This window comes from Hyla sarda, chromosome 1, assembly GCF_029499605.1.
Source record: "Hyla sarda isolate aHylSar1 chromosome 1, aHylSar1.hap1, whole genome shotgun sequence".
NCBI classification, from domain to species: Eukaryota; Metazoa; Chordata; class Amphibia; order Anura; family Hylidae; genus Hyla; species Hyla sarda.
The window spans coordinates 266,830,761-266,855,782 of NC_079189.1; the positions used below are offsets into that span (position 1 = coordinate 266,830,761).

A 25,022-nucleotide genomic window follows, 5' to 3' on the forward strand; every position below is an offset into this window, starting at 1 on the left:
TCAGTGTACAGGGCCCCGCTTGTCCTCAGTGTACAGGGCCCCGTGTGTCCTCAGTGTACAGGGCCTTCATGTCCTCCGAGGACAAGCGGGGCTCAGTGTACAGAGCCCCACCTGTCCTCAGTGTACAGGGCCCAACTTGTCCTCAGTGTACAGGGCCTGCTTGTCCTCCGAGGGCAAGCGGGGCTCTGTACACTGAGGACAAGCGGGGCTCTGTACACTGAGGATAAGCGGAACTCTGTACACTGTGTACAGAGCCCCGCCTGTCCTCGGTGTACAGAGCCCCGCCTGTCCTCGGTGTACAGGGCCTCGCCTGTCCTCGGTGTACAGGGCCCCGCTTGTCCTCGGTGTACAGATCCCAGCCTGTCCTCGGTGTACAGAGCCCCGTCTGTCCTCGGTGTAGAGAGCCCCGCTTGTCCTCTGTGTAGAGAGCCCCGCTTGTCCTCTCTGTACAGATCCCTGCCTGTCCTCTGTGTACAGATCCCTGCCTGTCCTCGGTGTACAGATCCCCGCCTGTCCTCGGTGTACAGATCCCTGCCTGTCCTCAGTGTACAGATCCCCGCCTGTCCTCAGTGTACAGATCCCTGCCGAAGAAGTGCCCTGATCTCTCTGCCAGCTTTCTCAGTCGGCATCTGCATGGACACACAAACAGGCTAGCCTGGCCAGGTGGGTGGCTTATGAATTGTATAATTGTATGTATTTTCTACCTGCCTTTCACCGCTCCCTACATGATGGAACAGTCTGACTTAGTTATATGTGAAATATAACTTATATCTCTGACTGTGCCATCATGTAGGTGGCGGTAAAAGGCAGATAGAAGATGGAGTAGGCTTCCCAGCAGCACAGAATATTTCAGACAGTCTGCCTCACTACAGTTCCCTCCAGAAATACTGCTGCTGTGCTATTTCTGTAATAAATCTAAGAGGCCTCAGCCTCACCCAAGCAGGGGGCAAAAAAGGTAAAGTGTGTGGCTTATGAATGGACTAGTTGCTATTTTCTACCTGCCTTTCACCGCTCACTATATGATGGCACAGTCAGAGATGAGTTATTTATCTGTCTGTGCCATCATGTATTGAGCGGTGAAAGGCAGGTACTCCTGTGAAAAACTTTTTTTTTTTTTTAATCACCTGGTACCAGAAAGTTAAACTGATATTTAAATTATTTCTATTAAAATGTTATAATCCTTTCAGTACTTATTAGCAGCTGTATACTACAGAACAATTTCTTTTCTATTTAAGGGATTTCTTTTCGTCACGACCACATTGCGCTCTACTGACACCTCTGTCCATTTTAGGAACTGTCCAGAGCAGAAGAAAATCCCCATAGCAAACATATGCTGCTCTTGACATTTCCTAAAATGGACAGATGTGTCAGCAGAGAGCATTGTGGTCGTGACAGAAAAGAAATCCCAAATAGAAGAGAATTTCCTCTGTAGTATACAGCAGCTAATAGGTACTGGAAGGATTAAGAATTTTTAATAGAAGTAATTTACAGATCTGTTTAACTTTCTCGCACCAGTTGATTTAAAAAAAAGTTTTCCACCGGAGTACCTTTTTAAAGGTGAGTGGAAGCTGGAGCCAAGTTGGACTGGGTATCACAGACAGAGATACAAGTTGGCACAAAAAGGAGGAGTTCAGTGTTTTAAGGCACTTGGGGGGAGATTCATCAAAACCTGTCAGAAAGAAAAGTTGCTGAGTTGCCCATAGCAACCAATCAGATAATTTCTTTCATTTTTGAAAAGGCCTCCGAAAAATGAGAGAAGCAATTTGACTTGTTGCTATGGGCAACTGGACAACTTTTCCTCTGCACAAGTTTTGATAAATCTCCCCCTAAGTGTAGTTAAGGTGATTGGCATTGCCATCCCTCAAAGTACCCCATAGCCTCAAGCGCACTGCACCCCCTATTCCTTTCTATGGCAAATATTCATATGTTTACTGGGCGGGAATAGGGGTGGGGCCAGGGATGGAGTCTTGTTGGGGCCCCTGCTTTATTTGGTCCAGGGCCCTGGGTGGTGTCAGTCCGCCCCTGATTATTAATATTAATTTTGGCTTTAGGGGATTTATATAAGGCCCTCAACCCTTGAAAAAAAAATTCTCCAAGATTCATGTGTTCCACTATCTTGAAGAGGAAGCTCCACTCCACCCTGTCAAACGCCTTTTGAGCGTCAAGGGAGAGGGACATCAGAAGAGTTTTTTTTGAATATGCAGGTACAGGGTGAGGGGGCCACCCTGTACCTGCATATTCAAAAATACTCTTCTGAGGTTGTTATAAAAGTTTCTTCCCTGCATGAATCCTTTTTTTCCCTTCCCTATTAACTTGTCAATCACTTGTTGCAAGCGCCTGGCCCATATTTGAGCTAGTATTTTCTGGTCTGCATTTAGGAGCGATATTGGCCTAAAATCATCCATTACACCACTTTCCCTACCTTTCTTAGGGAATAATACAATAATGGCTTCAGCCATAGTTGGGGATAACTCCCCCCTACTCAAGGATTCATTATCGAAAAGGTATGGCAATAGCGGATCACTAAAACTTTTGTAGACTTCAAAGACCAGACCGTCCGACCCCGGGGCAGAATTATGTGAAAAGGATTTGAGAGCAAATTCCAATTCTGCTACGCTAATACTTTCCCTTATCTTATTCTTTTCTTCCTCATTAATACTAGAGAGCCCAATCTCATCCAAAAATGTATCAATTTCCCCTTCTGTCACGTAACTTTCCCTAGAGTATCAATCCTGATAAAATGTAATTGCTACATTTTGTTATTTCATCCTGTTTCGTACATTCCCTTCCTCCTTTGTCTTTTATCCCTACAATCGTTTTTTTGCCTAAATGAACTTAAGTAAGCCAAAATCCTTCTGGGAAAACGACTTGTGGACAGATGAGACCAATATAGAGCTTTTTGGTAAAGCACATCATTCTACTGTTTACCGAAAACGGAATGAGACCTACAAAGAAAAGAACACAGTACAGTGAAATATGGTGGAGGTTCAATGATGTTTTTGGGTTGTTCTGCTGCCTCTGGCACTGGGTGCCTTGGATGTGTGCAAGGCATCATGAAATCTGAGGATTACCAACGAATTTGGGGGTCGCACTGTACAGCCCAGTGTCCGAAAGCTGGGTTTATGTCTGAGATCTTGGGTCTTCCAGCAGGACAATGACTAGAGATGAGCGAACTTACAGTAAATTTGATTCGTCACGAACTTCTCGGCTCGGCAGTTGCTGACTTATCCTGCATAAATTAGTTCAGCTTTCAGGTGCTCCAGTGGGCTGGAAAAGGTGGATACAGTCCTAGGAAAGAGTCTCCTAGGACTATATCCACCTTTTCCAGCCCACGGGAGCACCTGAAAGAACTAATTTAGGCAGGAAAAGTCATCAGCTGCCGAGTTGAGAAGTTCGTGATGAATCGAATTAACTGTAAGTTCGCTCATCTCTAGTCACCACTATGCAGCACCGCCAGGGTTGGGTTCATAGTTGGGGTGGATTGGCGGACGGGTTAACGTCTCTTTGGTCGGGGGAAGATGTCTGCGCCCACTTTACAGAGCCTGTAGCTGTGCTTGAGGCGACTGCCTCAGTTGCCTCATGGCAGCTACGGATCTGAGAGAAGCTGTGTTGGCAATCACCAAAACAGAAACCCATGGGCAAGTACCTGACCACAGGAAGAAATATATAAAGAAAGAATAGTGGGGGAGATTTTGCACATAGCAACCAATCAGATGACTTCTTTCATTTTTTACAGGCCTCTTTAAGAATGAAACAAACAATCTGATTGGTTGCTATGGGAAACTACACCACTCTTCCTCTACACAGGTTTTGATAAATCTCCCCCAGTATCCCACAGGAAGACAGAAAAAGCGGACAAGAAAAAAACCCAAAGGTGTGAGGCGCCCTTTCATGGGCGGGTGAGCCATTTACAATTTAATAAAAATTCCCTTGTCCTGAGAGGAGCACAGGGGTGGAAACTCTTCATATTGTGCTGCTGAGGGGCGCTAGGGAATTATTATGCCTTGCTGAACCATTGTGAGAGATATTTTCTACGTCATTTGTTCCCCTCTGACGGTGTTTTTGTCCTACTGTTCTATATCTTTGGAAAAATAAAAACTTTTACTTTGGAAACAGAAAGCAATTTGAGAGGTGAATGACCACCGAGCCAATGGCGCAGGTCAGTAAACACGAGCAGGCAGGATAACTGCAGCCGCCATAGCAGCCTAGAGAGAGACGCTTCACGGCGCCACCATTACCACTATTAGCACAGTGCACATCCGCATATGAACGGATAATGTATGTGAGGAGATAATAACAACCAACCTTCGTTTACGTGATCAGTGGGCGGTAACGTTCTCCGTTCGCAGCCAATAGGAGTTCGCAGCTGGGCGGCCGTTCGTAATAGCGGAGCCAATCAGCAGCACTGGTGAGCGGGGCTTGTATAGATGCGGCCTGTGTCGGCTCTGAGAGATGGTGGACGGCGGAAGTGCGAGACTTGGAACGGGAGAGCAGGGAATCGGATTTAGTGGATGAAGCGGAAGCTTGAGAAATTCTGAAAATAACGTATGTATCCCCGTAGACGTGCAGTGACATAGTCTGCTGTATGGTGAACGGACGCCGCCATTGTGGTAGCACTCTCCTTTTCCGCCCGAGGGGGGACGGGAGGCCGCCCAGTGCCGTCCTTGTGTGTCTCTTTGTATTGCCATATTGATAGAGAAAGTGGTTCCCAGTAGAAGCTTGGCTGTCGTGTTGGTCACACGTAGAGCTTCTGCGGCCCGTTCACAGTCCGGGGCTTTGTTGTTTTTGCTATCTGTCCTGTGCTGTTGAACGATGGCTATTGTTCTCTGTTGTCAGGTTTTCTGGTTGTAGGTGTGGAGCTGTGCCGACTATCTCCTAGTATCAGGAGCCCTGTGTGGAGCTTTTAAGGCCTTGCAGGGAAGAGTCCATACTGATAAATCAGCAGAGCTCTGCCTGCCATGGGGGACGGGAGGCTGGCTGCGGATGCACTGTCCCTTTAAATAAGGCTGCTATGGCAGCTGTCACTTATCTGGTTCTGTCCCATGTAATCCCCAGTATACAGAACTCTGAATAATAGACTTTACAGTAGTTGTTATTGTTTTCCCATTCACTGAATCATCACAATTCTCAGCCTATGACCGTCACATGTAGCCCATTTTCCTAGTAGTAAGGCACCATTCACACTTCATTAAAATCCATTGTCCCATTCATCATTATAAATTGAAAATGAGACTGAATATCGTCTCGAGGAAGAAAGTGAGTGGCTTTTTTCTTTTTGTTGTATTTTTTTTATGCAAAAGGTGATATAAAATGTTGTATAGTATGTGGTGTTTATCATTGTGGTCATTACCAGATTATAATAGTAATGATAGATGTAAATGTGAACTGTGTGATGTAATAGTGGCAGGGGGTGTAGAGTTGCACCGATGTACATGTTGTGATTGGGACCACCACTTAAATCCTCTACGGGGTGGGATCCGGTTACAGAAAAACCTTTTTTATTTTTGAATCCTTTTGTTAACAATCTAAACTCTTCCAGTTATGTAGAACTTCACTGTCATAGAGGCCATGGGGGAGAGTCATCAAAACTTGTTCTGAGGAAAAGTTGTCCAGTTGCCCATAGCAACCAGTTAGACTGCTTCTTTTATTTTTTAAAAGGCCTTTGCAAAGTAAAAGCAATCTGGTTGCTATGGGCAACTGGTCAACTTTTCTTCAGCACAGGTCTTGATGACTCTCCCCAATATGTACGACAATGCAATGGGGCATTTAAAGGGAATAGACAGTATATACAGTTTTGGATCACTCTGGTTCACCACTGGATTCTCCGTATTCATGAAAAAAAAAAATCCATCTTTCGCATCACTCACCATTTTTTGAAGTGTCTACAACGCATAGCCGGGGCTCCCACTTTTTGAAAAGGGTACAAATTCTGATGAAAAGCTTACCTGCTGCTAGCATGTGTAGGTTTGATTTTTTTTTTTTTTCCAGTCCCTAACAGGCCCCCAAAAAGTCATATGCCCTTTAAATAAACTTGGCATAAATTACTTTCTCCACATGTGGTGGAAACAGCCATTTTTCTGCGATACATTTCCTTATAGAAAATCACAGCATTTTCCTTTTCTTAGCGAAGTGGATTAGATGATCTGAGGTGTGAATTTTATCTCCACGGAATGTTAATTGCTGTCAGACCAGCTGCAGATATGAGCTGGCTTCATCTGGGCGTATTACGGACGTGTATATACGTCAATATTGCGTCCACAAGACCTTCCTAACTGCGTTTCTGATGAGTGTCCGTTTGGATCATCAGACCCACGGTCATGCTGAGACTTGCAGCTATAATAGACGTGTGTGTGTATGTGTGTATATGTGTATATATATATATATATATATATATATATATATATATATATATATATATATATATATATATATATATACATACATATACACACATCCCTGATATGCCCGTGTAAAACCTGTGGAAATAAAGGGGGAGAGGAAAGCTCCTCGTGTATTAACCAAGACACCAGAGCCCCAGGAGGGGCTAAAAAGGCGACATCTCTTCAAGATGGCTGCTCACTCAGTAGACAGTAAAACAAGCATATCGTGGAGCCAAGAATGAACTGCAAAGCCCAGGGTCCAACAGGAGAGGATCAAATCTTCTCCCATATAGCGATGAAAGGAGCAGCAGAAAAAAGAACCTTATCTAGGCGCTGTTTGTAATTCCAGGACAATCGAACACAAATGTGTAAGAAAAAAGTGCCAAAGGCACTGTATTTATTTCCAATGACGCGTTTTGGAGGATTAATCGTCCTTCCTCAGATTAGCACATGGCAATCTGAGGAAGGAGGATTAAACCTCCGAAACATGTCATTGGAAATAAATACAGTACCTTTGGCACTTTTTTCTTACACATTTGTGTTCGATTGTCCTTAAACAGCGCCTAGATAAGGTTCTTTTTTCTGCTGCTCCGTTCATGCCCGTGTAAAGGCAGCCTTCTTGCAGATTTTCTCTATTGACTTCAGTGAGAGCCAAAATCTGCAATTATGGATTTTGCTGTGGACTCCTTGCACAGTACAGAACAATATTGCATAGAAAATTATATGTATTGCCGGAGAAACCCTGTATGATTTGGTACAGATTTGCTACTGCTTTTTTTTATTTTATTTTATTTTTTTTCTACTGTGAAAACTCCATAGCATTTTCGATATGTATGTAACCTCAGAGTGGTGTAACGTATGCCAGTCTGTAAATTCTGGGCTTCTGTGTGCAGTGCAGTACCTACATGAGCCATCTGTATTCTCCCCTAGTAGCACTTAGCCTTCCCGCAGACCAGAGCAGAAGATGACCGATAACCCTGATCAGTGCTATGTCCTATACATAGCACTGAACAGGATTAGCAAGCGAGTGATTGCTATAAATAGTCCCCTAAGGGGACTATAAGAGTGTAAAAATAAAAGTGAAAAAAATGTGAAAAACCCCCTCCCCCAATAAAAACATAAATTGTCCCGTTTTCCCTATTTTACCCCCCCCCCCAAAAAAAATAAAATGTATATACATATTTGGTATCGCCGCGTGCGTAAATATCCGAACTATTAAAATAAAATGTAAATGATCCCGTACAGTGAACGGCGGGAACGTAAAAAAAGTCCAAAATAGCTGCTTTTTTTATAACATTTTATTCCAAAAAAATTCATGAATTTAAAAAGTTTTGTATAAGCAAATATGGTATTAATAAAAAGTACAGATCACGGCGCCAAAAAATGAGCCCTCACACCACCGCTTACACAGAAAAATGAAATAGGTCTTAAAAAAAGGGGTATTTTAAACGTACTAATTTGGTTAAAAAGTTTGCTATTTTTTTTAAGCGCAACAGTAATAGAAAAGTGTATAATCATGGTATCATTTTAATCGTATTGACCCAGAGAATAAAAAACACATGTCATTTTTACCATAAATTGTACGGCGTGAGAACGAAACCTTCCAAAATTAGCAAAATTGCGGTTTTCTTTTTAATTTCCCCACACAAATAGTATTTTTTTTGGTTGTGCCATACATTTTATGGTAAAGTGAGTGATGGCATTACAACGGACAACTGGTCGCGCAAAAAACAAGCCCTCATACTAGTCTGTGGATGAAAATATAAAAGTTATGATTTTTTGAAGGGGAGGAGGAAAAAACGAAAGCTTAAAAATAAAATTGTCTTAGTCCTTAAGGTCCAAATGGGCTGAGTCCTTAAGGGGTTAATAGTTCAGACAGTTAGCCATGCGGCAGTATCAAATATGTATTATAAAAAAAAAAAATTTTTTTTTTTTTGGTATAGCAATAGGAAGAGTCGGGGGGGCTAACTTTTATTGGGGGAGCGGTTAATTAACTTTTTTATTTTTATTTATTTTACTTTTTTAGATATACCGCCTATACACATGGGAGTATGTGTAGACAGCAGAGCATTGCACCTGACCCATGTCTGTAGTACAGACTCTGTAGTACTACAGATACTAGGGTGCAAATGCTTTGCACACATCCCATGTGTATAGCAGTGTATATATACCACATACACACAGCTATACCCATGGGGGTATGTGCAGAGCATTGCACCCTTGTGTATGTAGTACAGACACAAGTGTGCAATGCTCTGCACATACCCCCATGGGTAAAGCGGTGTGCACTGTACTTCATGCACAAGGTCGCAATGCTCTGCATATACTGCTATACACACGGGTATATGCAGGTCATTGCACCCTTGTGTCTGTAGTACAGACACTCTGATGCAAGGCTCTGCACATGCCCCCATGTGTATAGCAGTGTGTGTACTACATACACACTGCTATACAAATGGTAGTATGTGCAGATCATTGCATCCTAGTGTCTGTACTACAGACACAAGGGTGCAATGATCTGCATATACCTGTGTGTGTGTGTGTGTGTATAGCAGTATATGCAGAGCATTGCAACCTTGTGTCTGTAGATGACACTAGGGTGTAATGCTCTGCAGATACACTGGTGTGTGTGTATATATATATTTACACAATTGATTGCCCCCCAACCAACCCCTCACACACAGAACCGCTGATGCACTTACAGGGAGCTGTCTCGCCGAGTTCCTGGAGTAAGCATTGCGTGCGGAAACACAGTAGCGGGACGGAACCTTAGGGAGGTGGCGGGACAGTGTTTACTGTGCGGCGCTAACACAGTGCAGGGAGTGGGAAGGGGTTTGGATGGGGATTGTGCGCCCCGTTAGACTGTAGCCTGGGAGTAAGGGGGGGATATTTGCATGCCACCTACACTGTGGGACTGTGAGGTTTGGGTGCTGCTTGCAGTGTGAGCGGTGGGTGGGCCTGTGACTGCGCATCCGAGGAGGAGCGTTCAGCGGTCGGGATTGCTGCCCCTATGGAAAGTGAAGAAATGGCCCTGCACGTGTGATTAGTAAGTGGTGGGACAGGGACTTGATGAACAGAGGCTGCGGCGGTGTGGCCTAGTGCCAGACCTCCCCGCTGCAGCAGCCTTATGACCGCCTGGCGCCAACGAATCAGCAGATTATGCGATAACTGGATTTGTAGACAATGAATTCCCCATTATTGAATTTTATCGAAAAATTGTTGCAGCTCTAAAATATACCCTCGGTATTGGGGCTTTAAGTCACCAGAGTTAACCTGTACCACATAAGGGAGTTGTAGTTTTTAACCCCATTAGGACACAGGGCGTACAGTGCTAACTGCATGCCGATCAACAGTTACAGGGGACAGGTGGCAGATTCTGACTCCTTTATTCTAACTAGTGTACCTCCAGCTGTTGCAAAACTAAAACTACCGTCATGCCCAGTCTGTAAGTGCATACTGAGAATTGTAGTTTAGCAACAGCTGGAGGCACACTGGTTGGGAAACAATGAGTTTGGAAAAATACAATGTTTCCCAACCTAACTCAGTGTTTTGCAACCAGTGTGCCTCCGGCTGTTGCATAACCACAACCCTCAGCATGCACGGACAGCCAAAGGGCATGCTGGGAGCTGTAGTTTTTCAACAGCTGGAGGTTTGCCCCCCCCCATGTGAATGTACAGGGTACATTCACACGGGCGGGGGTTTACAGTGAGTTTCTAGCTGCAAGTTAGAGATGCAGGAAATTTTCCGCTGCAGCTCAAACTCCCAGCGGGAAGCTCGCAGTAATCCCCCGGCAGTCTGAATGTACACTAAAAACACTACACTACACTTAAACAAAATAAAGGGTAAAACACTACATAGACATATACCCCCTACACAGTTCCCCCCCCCCCCCCAAATAAAAATGAGAAACCTCTGGTATGGCACGGTTTCTAAAACGGAGCCTCCAACTGTTGCAAAACAACAACTCCCAGTATTGCCGGACAGCCATTGACTGTCCAGTCATGCTGGGAGTTTTGCAACAGCTGGAGGCACCCGGTCTGGGAAACACTGTCGTAGGGTAATTTTCGTATCCGAGGCAAGTGTAATTCTTGCATCCGGGTCCGTCCCTATGCAAATATCTAATTTAGGCCTCAAATACGCATGGTGCTCTCTAACTCCGGAGCCCAGTCGTATTTCAAGGCAACAGTTTAGGGCCACATAAGGGATATTTCCGTACTCTGGAAAAATTACCCAACAAATTTTGGGGGGCTTTTTCTCCTTTTACCCCTTATGAAAAGGTAAAGTTGGGGTCTACGCAAGTTAGTGTAAAAAAAAAAAGAAAAAAAAAAACAAAATTTTAAATAATTTTTACACTTACATTCTTGGGTTTGCCCATGCTTTTCATTTTCACAAGAAGGACCCACAAAATTTGTAACACAATATACGGAAATACCCCATATGTGGGCGTAAAATGCTCTGCAGATGCACAACAAGGCTCAGGGAGTGAGAGGGCACTATTTACATTTGAGGCCTAAATATGTGATTTGCACAGGGGTGGCTGATTTTACAGCGGTTCTGACATAAACTTTACAAAGCCCCCATGGTGCCAGAACAGTGGAACCACCCACATGTGACCCCATTTTGGAAACTACACCCCTCAAGGAATGTAATAAGGGGGTACAGAGAGCATTTACCACCCCCCCCCCCCCACAGGTGTCTGACAGATTTTTGGAACAGTTGTCCTTGAAAATGACAAATGTAATTTTTCATTTGCACAGCCCAATGTTCCAAAGATCTGTCAAACGCCAGTGGGGTGTAAATGCACACTGCACCCCTTATTACATTCTGTGAGGGGTGTAGTTTCCAAAATGGGGTCACATGTGGGGGGGTTTCTGTTGTTCTGGCATAATGGGAGGTTTGTAAATGTACATGGCCCCCGACTTCAATTCCAGCAAAATTCTATCTCCAAAAGTCCAATGGCGCTCCTCCTGCTCTGAGACCTGTAGTGCGCCAGCAGAGCACTTAACATCCACATATGGGGTGTTTTCTTAACCGGGAGAAATTGGGCTTCAAATTTTGGGGTCCATTTTCTCCTATTATCCCTTTTAAAAAAGAAAAATTAAAGGTAACACCATCATTTTCGTGTTTTAAAAATAAAATTTTCCATTTTCACGTCCAACTTCAACGCAAAGTCGTCAAACACCTGTGGGGTGTTAAGGTTCACTATACCCCTTGTTACGTTCCTTGAGGTGTGTAGTTTCCAAAATAGTATGCCATGTGTTTTTTTTATTTTTATTTATTTTATTTATTTTTTTTTTTTTTTGCTATTCTGGCACCATGGGGGCTTACTAAATGCAACATGGCCCCCAAAAACCATGATGGTAAAATTTGTTTTAAAAATCCTACAGTTGCTCTTTCCCTATTGAGCCATGTTGTGAGCCCGCAGAGCACTTTTTTTTAAAACAAATTTTATTGAATTTTCATTGTTATAAACAGACATCACTCATTGATGGTTAAGTGCGGAATATCGTCGAATAACAGCCATAAGAACATTCAATAAATTACAAACCAGAAACTGTAAACTCCACACAGCTAATGGAGGACCCAAGTGGAAATGCGCGGCAGTATCACAATATTCATTCGCCTCGCTCAAATTAGGCGTGCCATGCTCGTAGTATGCTAGAAGTCAAGGTCAAGAGGTAAGTCGTAATGGCCCCAGTGAATCACTCAAAACCCCAAGATAGTACCAGTCTGTCGAGCTAAAGGGTCCGCAGAGCACTTTATGTCAACATATGAGGTATTTACGTACTCGAGAGAAATTGAGCTACAAATATTGGGGGGGCTTTTTCTCCTTTTACCACTTTTAAAAATGAAAAAAAATGGGGCTACAAGAACATGTTAGTGTAAAAAACGCAGCTTTTGATTTTTCTCCTCCACTTTGCTGCAATTCTTGTGAAACACCTAAAGGGTTAACACTTTTTGAATGTCATTTTGAAAACTTTGAGGGTGTAATTTCTATAATGGGGTCAATTATGGGGTATTTCTCACAGAAAGGCCCCTCAAATCCAGTTCAAACTTAACTGGTCCCTGAAAAATTCCGATTTTGAAATTTCCATGAAAATTGCTGCTATACTTTGAAGTCCTCTAATGTCTTCAAAAAGTAAAAATAGGTCAATTTTATGATGCCAACATAAAGTAGACATATTGTATTTGTGAATCAATATAACATTTATTTGGAATATCTATTTTTCTTACAAACAAAGAGTTTCAAAGTTAGAAAAATGCAAAATTTTCATGAAATTTTGTGATTTTTCTCCAAGAAAGGATGCAAGTAACAACGAAAATTTACCGCTATGTTAAAGTAGAATATGTCACAAAAAACAATCTCTGAATCAGAATAATCGGTAAAAGCATTCCAGAGTTATTAATGCATAAAGTGACAGTGGTCAGAATTGCAAAAAAGGGCTCAGTCCTTAAGGTGAAAAAGGGCCTTAAGGGGTTAACATAGTGGTAAATTTTTGTTGTTACTTGCATCCTTTCTTGGTGAAAAATCCCAAAATGTAGTGAAAATTTTGCATTTATTGACATAAAGTGCTCTGCGGGCTCACAACATGGCTCAAGAGGGAAAGAGCAACTGTGGGATTTTTGAAAATAATTTTGTCATGGCTTTTGGGGGCCATGTTGCATTTAGGAAGCCCCCATGGTGCAAGAACAGCAAAATAACCCCCACATGGCATACTATTTTGGAACCTACACCCCTCAAGGAACGTAACAAGGGGTATGGTGAACCTTAACACCTCACTACTTTGCGTTGAATTTGGACATGAAAATGGAAAATTAGATTTTAACACAAAAATGGTGTTACCCCCATATTTTATTTTTCCGCAAGGGGTAATAAGAGAAAATGGACCCCAAAATTTGAAGCTCAATTTCTCCCGATTAAGAAAACGCCCCATATGTGGACATTAAGTGCTCTGTTGGCGCACTACAGGTCTAAGGAAAGGAGTGACATTAGACTTGGAGACAGAATTTTGATGAAATTTAAGTCTGGTGCCATGTGCACTTATAAACCTCCCATAGTGCCAGAACAGCAGAAACCCCCCCCACATGTGACCCCATTTTGGAAACTAAACCCCTCACAGAATTTAATAAGGGACGCAGAGAGTATTTACACCCCACTGGCGTTTGACAGATCTTTGGAACAGTGGGTTGTGCAAATAAAAAGATATGATTTTCATTTTCACGGACCACTGTTCAAATAATCTGTCAGACACCAGTGGGGTGTAAATGCTCACTGCACCCATTATTACATTACGCGAGGGGTGTAGTTTCTAAAATGGCGTCACATGTTGGGTGGGGGGGGGGTCCACTGTTATGGTACCAAGGGGGGCTTTGTAAACACACATGGCCTCCAATTCATGGTCAGACACATTCTTTCTCCAAAAGCCCAATGGCGCCCCCTCTCTTCTGAGCATTGTAGTGCACCCGCAGAGCACTTTACATCCATATATGGGGCATTTCCATACTCCAAAGAAATGGGGTTACAAATTTTGGGGGGCTTTCTTTTTTTTTTTTTTCCCTATTACCCCTTGTGAAAATAAAAAAATTTGGGATAATGCCAGCATTTTAGTGGAAAAAAAATTTCATTTTCACATCCATTTCTCCCATGTGTGGCCCTAAACTATTGCCTTGAAATACGACATGGCTCCAGAGTGAGAGAGCGCTATGCGCATTTGAGGCCTAAATTAGGGATTTGCATAGGGAATGACCTGGATGCAAGAATTACACTTGCCTCCGATACTAAAATTACCCTAGGGCGGTATCTCCCAAACAGGGTGCCTCCAGCTGTTGCAAAACTCCCAGCATGACTGAACAGTCAATGGCTGTCCGGCAATACTGGGAGTTGTTGTTTTGCAACAGTTGGAGGCTCCGTTTTGGAAACCGTGCCATACCAGAGGTTTCTCATTTATATTGGGGGGGGGGGGGGGGGGAGGAAACTGTGTAGGGGTATGTGTCTATGTAGTGTTTCACCCTTTATTTTGTGTAAGTGTAGTGTAGTGTTTTTAGGGTACATTCAGACTGCCGGGGGATTGCTGGGAGTTTGAGCTGCAGCGGATAATTTCCTGCATCTCTAAGTTGCAGCTAGAAACTTACTGTAAACCCCCGCCCCGCCCGCCGGAGGCACACTGGTTGCAAAACACTGAGTTAGGTTGGGAAACATTGTATTTTTCCAAACTCATTGTTTCCCAACCAGTGTGCCTCCAGCTGTTGCTAAACTACAATTCTCAGTATGCACTTACAGACTGGGCATGACGGTAGTTGTAGTTTTGCAACAGCTGGAGGTACACTAGTTAGAATAAAGGAGTCAGAATCTGCCACCTGCCCCCTGTAACTGTTGATCGGCATGCAGTTAGCACTGTACGCCCTGTGTCCTAATGGGGTTAAAAACTACAACTCCCTTATGTGGTACAGGTTAACTCTGGTGACTTAAAGCCCCAATACCGAGGGTATATTTTAGAGCTGCAACAATTTTTCGATAAAATTCAATAATGGGGATTCGTTGTCCACAAATCCAGCTATCGCATAATCTGCTGATTCGTTGGCGCCGGGCGGTTATAAGGCTGCGGCGGGGAGGTCAGACACTAGGCCACACCGCCGCAGCCTCTGTTCATCAAGTCCCTGTCCCACACGTGCTGGGCCATTTCTTCACTTTCCATAGGGGCAGCAATCCCGACCGCTGAACGCTCCTCCTCGGATGCGCAGTCACAGGCCCACCCACCGCTCACACTGCAAGCAGCACCCAAACCTCACAGTCCCACAGTGTAGGTGGCATGCAAATATCCCCCCCTTACTCCCAGGCTACAGTCTAACGGCGCGCACAATCCCCATCCAAACCCCTTCCCACTCCCTGCACTGTGTTAGCGCCGCACAGTAAACACTGTCCCGCCACCTCCCTAAGGTTCCGTCCCGCTACTGTGTTTCCGCACGCAATGCTTACTCCAGGAACTCGGCGAGACAGCTCCCTGTAAGTGCATCAGCGGTTCTGTGTGTGAGGGGTTGGTTGGGGGGCAATCAATTGTGTAAATATATATATACACACACACCAGTGTATCTGCAGAGCATTACACCCTAGTGTCATCTACAGACACAAGGTTGCAATGGTCTGCATATACTGCTATATACACGGGTATATGCAGATCATTGCACCCTTGTGTCTGTAGTACAGACACTAGGATGCAATGATCTGCACATACTACCATTTGTATAGCAGTGTGTATGTAGTACACACACTGCTATACACATGGGGGCATGTGCAGAGCCTTGCATCAGAGTGTCTGTACTACAGACACAAGGGTGCAATAACCTGCATATACCCGTGTGTGTGTATAGCAGTATATGCAGAGCATTGCGACCTTGTGCATGTAATACAGTGCACACCGCTTTACCCATGGGGGTATGTGCAGAGCATTGCACACTTGTGACTGTACTACATACACAAGGGTGCAATGCTCTGCACATACCCCCATGGGTATAGCTGTGTGTATGTAGTACATATACACTGCTATACACATGGGATGTGTGCAAAGCATTTTCACCCTAGTATTTGTTGTACTACAGACATGGGTCAGGTGCAATGCTCTGCAGTCTACACATACTCCCATGTGTATAGGAGTTATATCTAAAAAAGTAAAAAAAAAAAAAAAAAAAAGTTAATTAACCGCTCCCCCAATAAAAATTAGCCCCCCGACTTTTCCTATTGCTATACCAAAAAAAGATATTTTTTTTAAATACATATTTGATACTGCCACATGACTAACTGTCTTAACTATTAACCCCTTAAGGACTCAGCCCATTTGGACCTTAAGGACTAAGACAATTTTATTTTTACGTTTTTCGTTTTTTCCTCCTCCCCCTTCAAAAAAATCATAACTTTTATATTTTCATCCACAGACTAGTATGAGGGCTTGTTTTTTGCGCGACCAGTTGAGAATTGTGATTTTATATGTATTAATACACTTACCTTTGTGGTTAAGGATATGGGTGGTTCAGATCATGGATTCTCCACAATGTGATTATATGAAGCATAGAGATACAATGTAATAAACATCACTGGTCATGTGATCCTTTGTAATTGGTCACATAACTCTCTGTTTCTATGGAGACAGTGGTGTTATACTAACCTCACCGGCTGATGCCGACGCGATAGCGTTGTTTCTATGGGAACCTACGGTTTGCATCACATTGGCTCCATCTTACGGGAGCCCATGTGTCTGTACATGTAGGCCGCCATTTTGTTGGTGACTAAAACATCTGAATTTGTAGATCCGTCACCACGTTGACTGGTGCTGATTGCGACGCGTCGTGTTGTGATGACATCATCTGCACTCTGACCGGAGCGTCAGATGATGCGGTGTTTGCCATGGCGGGGGATTCTGTCACACCTGCAAGGTATTTCTTTAGTTTAACTATAGTATATAAGACACGTCATTCACTTTATACCTTCACACTCCTGAGGAAGTCGCTCTGTGACGGAACACGTGGAGGTTCTTGGATCCGGGCGGATGGGTGATATCTTGCTCTTACCCTTTGCGAGCCTTGCCTCTCTCGTATCTGGTCTTCACACTTGGCAGCTATTTCTATAGGGTCATTTGCACAGCTGACTGTTTATCCATTTATTTATTATATGAGCTATGTATGATTTTTTTTTTCTGAGATTTTCACTGTGAGACCATTGTCTGCATTTACTATTAGAGATTTTTCATAGCATATTGATACTTACAGTGTTTCGACTGGTATGAGATTTCATGTGCTTGCACATATACATTTATTGTTTTTAAGGGTAGAACGCTACATTTATTAGCCTGGATCTTGTATGAGACATACACTATGTCTCATCTGTGTGGTGTGGCCCAGGTTGGGCCTTTTTAAGTGTTTTTAACTTGTGTGTGTCTTTATATTTCCTGATTTGCTTTGTAACTTTTTGTGCTCCAATAAATATTGTCATTTTTGGAATAATTGATTGTTTTAGGTGTGCTTCCATATGCATTTCTTTTCCTTTTTTTTTCTTCCTGTGGTTTGTTTTATGCAGGTTAAGCACCCTCATTCACCATCATTTTAGCTGAGCCCCCCTCTTTTTTCTTTAGTCAATGGCTGTCCGGCAACACTGGGAGTTGTTGTTTTGCAACAGCTGGAGGCTCAGTTTTGGAAACCCTGCCGTACCAGACGTTTATTTTTATTGGGGGGTTAGTGTTTAACTGTGTAGGGTATATGTATATGTAGTGTTTTACCCTTTATTTTGTGTAGTGTAGTTTTTTTTTTTTTTGTTTTTTTTTTTTTGGGTACAATAGCACGGGCGTGTTCACAGTGAGGTTCCTGCTGGGAGTTTGATCTGCAGCGGAAAATTTGCTGATCTCAAACTTGCAGCGAGAAACTCACTGTAAACCCGACTGTATGATTGTACCCTGTACATTCACATTTGGGGGGGGGGGGGGGGGGGGGTTGCAAAACTACAACTTCCAGCATGCTCTTTGGCTGTCCGTGCATGCTGGGGATTGTACTTATGCAAGAGCTGGAGGCACACGGGTTGCAAAACACTAAGTTTGTTACTTAACTAATTTTTTTCCAACCAGTGTGCCTCCAGCTGTTGCATAACTACAATCCCCAGCATGCACGGACAGCCAAAGGGCATGCTGGAAGCTGTAGTAGTGTGCCTCCAGCTGTTTCATAACTGCAACTCCCAGCATGCATGGTCTGTCAGTGCATACTGGGAGTTATAGTTTTGCAACAGCTGGAGGCACACTACTACAACTCCCAGCATGCACTGACAGACCATGCATGCTGGGAGTTGCAGTTATGAAACAGCTGGAGGCACACTACTACAGCTTCCAGCATGCCCTTTGGCTGTCCGTGCATGCTGGGGATTGTAGTTATGCAACAGCTGGAGGCACACTGGTTGGAAAAAAATTAGTTAAGTAACAAACTCAGTGTTTTGCAACCCGTGTGCCTCCAGCTCTTGCATAACTACAATTCCCAGCTTGCATGGTCTGTCAGTGCATGCTGGGAGTTGTAGTTTTGCAACAACTGGAGGCACATGGGTTGGTAAACATTGAGTTAGGATATAGACAATGTTTCCCAACCAGCATGCCTACAGTTGTTGCAAAACTATAGCTCCCAGCATGCCCAGACAGCCGAAGGGCATGTTGGGAGTTGTAGTTATTTAACAACTGGAGGAGAACAGTTTGGAGACCACTGTGTAGTGGTGTCCAAACTGTAGCCCTTCAAATGTTGCAAAGCTACAACTCCAAGCATGCTTGGAGTTGTAGTTTTGCTACAGCTTGGGCACCACTGTATAGTGGTCTCCAAACTGTGGCCCTCCAGATGTTGCAAAACTACAACTCCCAGCATGCCCAGACAACCGTTGGCTGTCTGGGCATGCTGGGAGTTGTAGTTTGGCAACTTCTAGAAGGCAGCAGTAAAGGTCACTTACCACAGATCTTTACTGCTGCTCTGACATCTCCGATCTTCCCTATTTTCCATCAGAGACCCGATCAGCCCGAAATTGCTGCAAATCGCTGATCAGCGATTTGCGCCGATCACCTATATGGGGGGTCCTCAGGCCATATGCCGGGATATGCCCCTAGGCGATATGCCTGGATGGCTGCTGAACGATATCAGCAGGCATCCCGGTCCACCTGTACGCTCGAGTCCTTAACCCCTTAAGGACTCAGCCCATTTTGGCCTTAAGGACTCAGACAATTTAATTTTTACGTTTTCATTTTTTCCTCCTCTCCTTCTAAAAATCATAACTCTTTTATATTTTCATCCACAGACTAGTATGAGGGCTTGTTTTTTGCGCGACCAGTTGTCCTTTGTAATGACATCACTCATTATATCATAAAATGTATGGCGCAACCAAAAAACACTATTTTTGTGGGGAAATTAAAACGAAAAACGCAATTTTGCTAATTTTGGAAGGTTTTGTTTTCACGCCGTACAATTTATGGTAAAAATGACATGTGTTCTTTATTCTGAGGGTCAATACGATTAAAATGATACCCATTATTATATACTTTTATATTATTGTTGCGCTTAAAAAAAATCACAAACTTTTGAACCAAATTAGTACGTTTATAATCCCTTTATTTTGATGACCTCTAACTTTTTTATTTTTCCGTATAAGTGGAGGTATGGGGGCTCATTTTTTGCGCCATGATCTGTACTTTTTTTTGATACCACATTTGCATATAAACTTTTAATACATTTTTTATAATTTTTTTTTTAATAAAATGTATTAAAAAAGTAGGAATTTTGGACTTTTTTTTATTTTTTTTTCATTCACGCCGTTCACTGTACGGGATCATTAACATTTTATTTTAATAGTTCGGACATTTACGCACGCGGCGATACCAAATATGTCTATAAAAAATGGTTTATTACGCTTTTTGGGGGTAAAATAGGAAAAAACGGACGTTTTACTTTTTTATTGGGGGAGGGGATTTTTCACTTTTTTTTTACTTTTACTTTTAAATTTTTTTACCTTTTTTTTTTTTTTACACTTGAATAGTCCCCATAGGGGACTATTCATAGCAATACCATGATTGCTAATACTGATCTGTTCTATCGGTCATCTCCTGCTCTGGTCTGCTCGATCACAGACCAGAGCAGGAGACGCCGGGTCCCTCTCGGAGGAAGGAGAGGGGATCTCCGTGCGGCGTTCTGAATGATCGGATCCCCGCAGCAGCGCTGCGGGCGATCCGATCGTTCATTTAAATCGCGAACTGCCGCAGATGCCGGGATCTGTATTGATCCCGGCATCTGAGGGGTTAATGGCGGACGCCCGCGAGATCGCGGGCGTCGGCCATTGCCGGCGGGTCCCTGGCTGCGATCAGCAGCCGGGATCAGCCGCGCATGACACGGGCATCGCTCCGATGCCCGCGGTTATGCACAGGACGTAAATGTACGTCCTGGTGCGTTAAGTACCACCTCACCAGGACGTACATTTACGTCCTGCGTCCTTAAGGGGTTAAAGGGGTACTCCGGTGGTCAGCATGTTTTTCCGTTTTTGACTTACCCTATTTGTTTTGTTTCATTTCTATTCTTGTTGTTTAGCCTACTCTATTTCCGATCTTTGTTGTCTTTTTATCCCCCACTTTGTTTTCCTATGTTTGCTTCTATTTCCTGTTTCTTGCTGTGCTGAAAACTGCAATTGCCACATGCCTTGCTGGTTTGGGGCAGCTCCTTCTTTATTTATTTTTTATTTTTTTGGTTTGTTTGTTCCGCCCTTTACCCATCCTACTATTTTCCCGGGTCAGCCCCCTTATACACAGCACACTAATATAATCAGCCCTGGTTGGGTTACACTGGCATACACTACAACTGCCAGCATGTCCTGACAGCCTTTGGGCATGCTAGGAGTTGTAGTTTAGCAACAGCTGGAGGCACACTGGTTGGGAAACACTGGGGTAACATGATGTGTATGCTCAATAGGCTAGAACAGTGTTTCCCAATCAGTGTACATCCAGCTGTTGCAAATCTACAACTCTCAGCATGACCAAAGTCTCAGCATGCAACAGCTGGAGGCACACTGGTTTGTAAACACTAGCATACACACACACACAGCAGGGACTACAACTCCCAGCCTGTGTCATTCAGGAGTCGTCGTCCCCCCTCCCCCTTCACATATAGGGGGAGATTTAGCAAAACCTGTGCTGAGGAAAACTTGCCTAGTTGCCCATAGCAACCAATCAGCTTGCTGCTTTCATTTTTAAGAAGGCCTGTGAAAAATGAAAGAAGCTATCTGATAGGTTGCTATGGGCAACTGGGAAAGTTTTCCTCTGCACAGGTTTTTGATATATCTCCCCCATAGAGATCATTCCCAGTATGAGATTTATTCCCCTGCAGTCCATACATCCCCAGCCTGTGCACCTTCTAATCCTCCCCTTCAGATAACACTTATCTTCTCTGTGAGGTCCTTCTCCTGTGCAGACCTGCGTCCTTAGAATACAGAGCAGGGGGGAGGGGGAGGTTAGGAGCTGTGTACTCTGGATGAGATGAGGGGACGTGGCTTATTTCTCATGCAGACAGAGAAAAAAAATAAGCTGTGACATCTTGTCCACAACAGACTCAGAACTGTGGACAACAGTAAAAGAAAACTCTCTGAACTACAGAACTTCCTGCCCAATAAAAAGGTAAGAAAAAGACATACATGCTGCCAAAACATATAACACATGTATATTGCAAAAAAAATATATAAACCTTACAAAGATGCCATATAGTCAAAATAAATTAACCACCGGAGTACCCCTTTAAGGACTCTGGAATGGGGGCGTATGGGTATGCCCTGCGTCCTTAAGGGGTTAAAGACTTACAAAAAACGATCAAAATGTCCCATCAAAACAATTGGTACCGATAAAAACTTCAGATCATCCCCGTATACAGAAAAATAAAAAGTTATTAATTTTAAACATACTAATTTTGGAGCGTGTGTGTGCGCCGATAATGCCCCGCCTCCCTAGTCAGAGATATATATATCTATCTCTCTATCTATATTAGGGATCGACCGATATCGTTTTTTTAGGGCTGATACCGATAACCGGTGGAGGTTAGGGCCGATAGCCGATAACTTATACTTATATTTCGGTATAAGTTATCGGCTATTTATCCCCCCTCGACACCGCTGCAGGTCATTGATTTAAAGCGGGCGCTTTAAATCAATGCACTGCAGTGGCTTTTGCGGTGCCGTAGGCCGATACCGATAATGCCCAAAATCGTGATTATCGGCCGTTAATATCGGCCATACCGATAATCGATCGATCCCTAATCTATATTGTATAAATTTGGTATCATTGTAACTGTATTGACCTACAGAATAAAGATAAGGTGTAATTTTTACCGAAATGTGCACTGCATGGGATTGGAAGCCCCCAAATATTTACAATAGTGTTTTTTGTTTTGTTTTTTGCCAATTTTACCCCATAAATCTTTTTTTTTTTTTTTTTTTCTTCTTCTGGTTTCACTATAAATTTTTGGGTGAAATGATTAATGTCATTACAAAGTACAATTAATGGAGCAAAAACAAGCCCTCGTGGGTCTGTTGGTGCAAAATTAAGTTAAAATTAAAATTAGAAGATGAGGTGGAAAATACAAAAGTGGAAAATAAAAACTGTGGTCCTTAAAGTACAACTGCAGCGGCATTACTCTTATCCCCTATCCACATGGTGAGCGCTAAGGCGCGTAGCGTCGACCTAGAGGTCGATGGTGACGTCCCGTCTCCTCCCCGTCCCAATACAGTTCTATTGGGGGAGGCGGGGAGGCACGAACGCTGCCTCCCCGCCTCTAACGTAGAGATGTATGGAGGAGGCGTGCCGGCCGCAACGTCATGCTGCGGCTGGCACGCCCCCTGCACGGGAGAGCCGCGGCCCCGTATAGGAGATCGCCGGGGGCCCCAGCGTTCGGACCCCCCGCAATCAAACACTTACCCCCATCTTGAGTATAGGGGATAAGTGTTTGTAACGCTGCAGATGTCCTTTAAGGGGTTAAGGGTATGTTCACCCGGCAAAATTCTGCCAGAATATTCCACATGCACATACTGCTGCAGCAGTGTCCCATTGATTTCAATGGCATTCTGCTGCACTGTTCACCTGGTGGAAATCTGAAGACTGTGTATTTTCGAGCATTACTAACACCTGCCGGATAAATCAAATGTACGGAAAGTCTGAACTTGTTCTCCGTGCAGACATTCGGCACATTTTACACCCTGATCATGGCCTTAGGGCCTGTGCACATTACAAAAATTCCGCCCTGACTTCTGAGCAGAATTCCCACATCGCAGCAGCCACTCATTTTTTTCTATGGGATTCTGTTGCTTTGTGCACACTGCTTAAAGGGGTATTCCAGGAAAAAACTTAAACTTAAGATGCTGCCTGATAGATATCGATATATAGAGAGAGAGATAGAGAGAGAGAGAGATAGATAGATATATTTTTATCTTTCTGGCTCCAGAAAGTTAAACAGATTTGTAAATTACTTCTATTAAAAATCTTAATCCTTTCAGTACTTATGAGCTGCTGAAGTTGAGTTCTTTTCTGTCTCTGTGCTCTCTGATGACACCTGTCTCGGGAACTGTCCAGAGTAGAAGCAAATCCCCATAGCAAACCCCTTCTACTCTGTGCAGTTCCAGAGACAAGCAGGGATGTCAGCAGAGAGCACTGTTGCCAGACAGAAGAGAACTCAACTAGAGTAGCTGATAATAGGGATCGACCGATATCGTTTTTTTAGGGCCGATAATCGGCGCAGGTTAGGGCCGATAGCCGATAACTTACACCGATATTCCGGTATAAGTTATCGGCTATTTAACCCCCTGCGACACCGCTGCAGATCATTGATTTAAAGCGGGCGCTTTAAATCAATGATCTGCAGTGGCTTTTGCGGGGCCATAGGCCACCGCCACCACCAGCTTCTCTCCCCTACCTGTCAGGGTGGTCCGGGCCATCTATCCATCGTTCATGTAGTGTCCGGGGGCGTTACGGGTGGAGGGTGGTCCGGTCCGGGCTGTCCTTCTCCGGCGGTCATCTTCTCCACTCCGGGCAGGCTCCGGCCTAGTACGCTGCATAGACGCCGCTGCGCAGTGACGCCCGTGCGCAGCGACGCACCTGACGTCACGGCGTAGCGGCGTCTATGCAGTGTACTAGGCCGGAGCCTGCCCGGAGTGGAGAAGATGACCGCCGGAGAAAAAGGACAGCCCGGACCGGACCACCCTTCACCCGGAACGCCCCCGGACACTACAGGAAGGATGGATGGCCCGGACCACCTCCATTACGGGTAAGTTTAATTTTTTTATTGACTCGGAGGGTGGGGGAGGGGCCCGACCGGTATAGCGGTATGGGCAAAAATCCATACCGGTATACCGCCCAGCATCACGGTGGGGGGGTGGTGGTAGCGGGGCGGTGCCGGGGGCGGGGCATTATCGGCAAGATAATTGCCGATACCGATAATGCCCAAAATCGTGATTATCTGCCGATAATATCGGCCATACCGATAATCGGTCGATCCCTAGCTGATAATTATTGGAAGGATTAAGAAGTAATTTGCAAATCTATTTAACTTTCTGGAGACAGTTGATATATAAAAAAAAGTTTTTTTTTTCCTGGAATACCCTTTTAATTTTTTCCTAGAAATTCTGGGTTATGGACTACTCCTAAAGAATGAACATGTTTTTCCTTTCGCTGGACTTAGACCAACAAAATGAATAAGGATGGTGCTTAACCACTTAATGGGGTACTCCGCTGCTATGACTTTCTCAATACATTTGCCCATTGTGTAAAGTTGTTTAACTCTCTAATATGCTTGCTGTGTTAATAATGCATATTATTTTCGTTATACTTACTGTTCCTATGTGCAATAACGTTTGCGGCCATGTTGTTGTCAGCCCGCCCTGCAGTGTCTCCGTTGACGTCCGCATTTCCCTCCTCCCGTGTCCGTAGTCAAGCCGGCCCACTTTTTGAATGTTTATTCTTTGAAATTGTGTGGGAATGACGTTTTACCTTGTATTTATATCTGTTTTTAACCGGTTGCCGACTAAGGACGAGCCGGCTCGTCCTGAGACGGCAACCGTTGTATGACGCGGGTTCCCGACTCATACCGTCATACCGCGCGGCCCCCAGC

At 44.0% G+C, this 25,022-nt stretch overlaps 2 protein-coding genes across 5 annotated transcripts in view; one reads left to right on the forward strand and one right to left on the reverse strand.

Annotated features, from left to right (window-relative positions):
* The window catches only part of MPND (MPN domain containing), a 358,148-nt gene extending 353,704 nt beyond the window's left edge, over nt 1-4,444 (reverse strand). Inside the window, exon 1 of one of the 2 annotated variants that reach the window (XM_056571957.1) lies at nt 4,306-4,444. The gene's annotated coding sequence lies outside the window, so the exon portion shown is untranslated. The remainder of the gene's footprint in view (nt 1-4,305) is intronic. The other variant, XM_056571964.1, reaches the window with a different exon arrangement.
* Nucleotides 4,408-25,022, forward strand: part of KDM4B (lysine demethylase 4B) — a 279,650-nt gene continuing 259,035 nt past the window's right edge. Inside the window, exon 1 of one of the 3 annotated variants that reach the window (XM_056571899.1) lies at nt 4,408-4,545. The gene's annotated coding sequence lies outside the window, so the exon portion shown is untranslated. Of the gene's footprint in view, nt 4,546-4,598; nt 5,257-25,022 lie in introns of those variants that run through there. The other 2 variants (XM_056571914.1, XM_056571906.1) reach the window with 2 other exon arrangements.